We start from the raw sequence: 3,261 nt of genomic DNA, 5'->3' as shown, positions 1-3,261 counted from the left end.
CATGCTTGTGGAAAAATATATATATATGAGCAAATGGAAGAAAAATCTAGACATTTTTCATCTTTTCCATAATCATGAAAACTTGAAGAAAAATAAGGCACCATATTCGGCCAAGGCTAGCAAAATTTGAGCCATGGAAATTGATGGAGAAAAATTATTTTCTTCTTGCATTTCAAGCAATTGGAAGGTCCTCTACAACATGTAAGAGTTGTTGGAGCAAGGAAATTATTCATTTGGACAAATTCATGACCTTAACCAAGAGGAAACTTGAAGGGAAAAAGGGTAAGAACTAATCTTCTTTTATATGTTATGGATGATCTGTGAATATTGTAGTATGTAGAAAAGAATGGAACTCATGAAATATGCATGTGTGTGGTATGGCCGAATGGGGTGTGTGTGTGTGGAAAAAGGGATTGAATTTATTTAGTAGTTGATTGATGTTGTGTTGTGGATTCCATGATGTTAAATGAAGGTTTGGTCACTTGGGAGTGAAGTTGTAGTTGTGGCCGGGTAGGTGGGGCATTGTATGGAAGGAATGAATTAATTTTACTTAGTATTCTAATTGTTGTTGTAATAGATTTTATGATGTTAAATGAAGATTTAGTGGTTTAAAGTGAGATGGGAATCGTTTGTGATTATTGGAGGAGTTAGTGTAGTAATAGTATGGTTCTTATATTTGTATGAATGAAATTGTAGCGTGTGGATTATGAATATAACTCATGGATTTACAGGTAAAGGATGTGGTTGGAAGATTGCAAGATTGGGGTTGTTTGAATTGAATTGAATTGAATTGAATATAAAAAGAGATGCACATTAAATTGGTTGTTGAAGTTGTAAGTATGATTGTTAGTATTGTTGTTGATATTTTGGCCGAGTTAAATTCTCGGATTGGTTGTTGTATTTTTGGCCGAGTTAAATCTCGGGGATGGTGTATTTATAGGGGAAATGCTGCTGAAATTTCGGTAGAATATAAGTAAATTCATTCGAAAGAATAAGATGAGTATATGTCGATGAATCTAATGACTATGTCAACTTTCTTGAATGTAGACTAGCAAGTTTGGATAAATAAGCGTAGCTAATAAGGTGTGGCACAGGTATGTAAGGCTTACCTTTTCCTTCTTTGGGCATGTCCTAGAGTAAAATAAGGTATGATATGGTATACATCTTGAGGTTACTCTATTCTGTGATTCCGAGTTGGTTCATGATTCGTATTCACCCTTTTTGATATGTCTCTATGATTTCTGAAGTTCTTTTTAATATGTTTCTGAGTCTGCCTATGATTCTGATTCACTTCTGATATAAGTCTGTCTGATATGATTGAGTTGTTATACGATTGAGTAACGAGATAAGTATAAAGAGTTTTGTTTCTAAAAGAATTCTGTGAGTCTTAATGTCCCTAACCTTCGGAAAAGATCTCAGATTTGCTTTAAAACGCTTATAGAACGTTCTGTACTTCAAACGTTTGTAACTTTCTCATACGAAGTCGGATTGGCCTGAAACTTGTTTCTGAGCCTTCTGATGTCAGTAAGTATATGTATCTATCGAGTCTTGATTTGTGTACATATGGTTTCTCACGACTCTGCTCGTGCATGCCTCAATGTATCTTTCACCGAGTCCCGGGCCGGGTACGTTCTCGTGCGCACTCCACTGCATTGTTCACCGAGTCCCTCATTAGAGGGCTGGGTACGGTATATGTATATGATGATATGCTTATGGCACCGAGTCCCATGATGGGCCGGGTACGGTATGACTTCATTTACCGAGTCCCTCAATAGAGGGCCGGGTACGGTATATATATGTATATGTATATGCATGCATGTTGATATGATAGTATGATGACATGATTTTATGCACCGAGTCCCATAACGGGCTGGGTACGATATGTGATAATGATATGTATGATTATGTTTTAAAGGCAAGAGTTTTGGTATTTTGGACATTGTACATGTTTCTGTACTCCTTATATCAGTTATGATCTTTTACTGTGATTCCTGCCTTACATGCTCAGTACATATTCCGTACTGACCCCCATTTCTTCGGGGGCTACGTTTCATGCCGCGCAGGTACACCCAGATGAGTAGAAGTCATTACAGAAGATGTTCCAGCGAAGTTGGTAGGCTCCATTTGCTCCTGGAGTGCTGCCGAGTTAGAGTGTCTGTGTCGTAATGTCTGATTAATGTTAGAGACTTTGCGGACAGCGTCGTGGGTATTGGTTGTCAGTCTGTAAGCGGCTCCATCAGCCGATATGTCATTCTGTGTTATGTAATAAATTTTATATAATTACAGATTTTGTTTAATTTTGAGAACGATAAAAGAAAGATTTTGAAAACTTAATATGTATTTTACTTTTATTTGATTTTCAGAGTCCGAAGAAATTATGCTTGTAATAAGAATCTGTGGGTTCGCTCGGCTCCGGATATGGGGTCGGGTGCCCATCACACCCTAGTGGAATTAGGGTGTGACAGTACAATACTATACGGACCGTATAAGTGTCCGTGAAAATCCCGACGGGCAGATTTTTAATGTTTGTATAAATAGATGCCTTGGGTTCTCTTACTCCATTTTTCATATTCTACAAGTGCGGAGAGCTCAAAAACCCTTCTCTAAGGATATTCGACTCAAGTTCAAGAGAACACAAAGGTCAAAGACTAGAATCAAGTGTGTATTTGTTAGAAAGCTTCCAAGGTTTAGAGGACTAGAAAAGATTCCATTGGAGATGAACTAGGGTTTGGTTCAAGTGAAGTATTTCCACTCAAGATTCATTCCCACACCATCGAAGGTAAGTTTTGTGGTATTTCCATGTTGTTTAAGGTGTTTGAAAGTTGAAACACTTGGATTGTAAAAGGATATAGAAAATGGGTCTTGAATGTGAGAATAGTGATGTTTGTGAGTAGTAGCTTGGGTTGAGTAATGATTCTTGATATGCCATGCTTATAATCATGTTGTAAATGATGATTAAGAACATGGGATAGACATTGTATATGAATGAACGTAATCGTGTGTGTTATGACCATGGATAGGGATGATTGGAAGTGAATTGAGAAATATGGATAATGTGGATGAATAAAGACTATTGTTATGATATTGTGAATGTATTATTGACGTTTGGGAGTTGATATATGATATGGAGGAAGTCGTATAAACAAAAGATATGCTGTCCAGTTTTCTCTAGCTTTAGTCATGTATACTAGCTATCGATTTTCTAATGATAGTATAACTCTAATGAAGATAGAAACGTGAGCATTGAAGGAGAACATGCAA

Source organism: Lycium barbarum, chromosome 6 (assembly GCF_019175385.1).
Source record: "Lycium barbarum isolate Lr01 chromosome 6, ASM1917538v2, whole genome shotgun sequence".
In the NCBI taxonomy this organism is placed as follows: Eukaryota; Viridiplantae; Streptophyta; class Magnoliopsida; order Solanales; family Solanaceae; genus Lycium; species Lycium barbarum.
The sequence above is the reverse complement of the archived record's forward strand: the minus strand, read 5'-3'. Positions refer to the sequence as shown.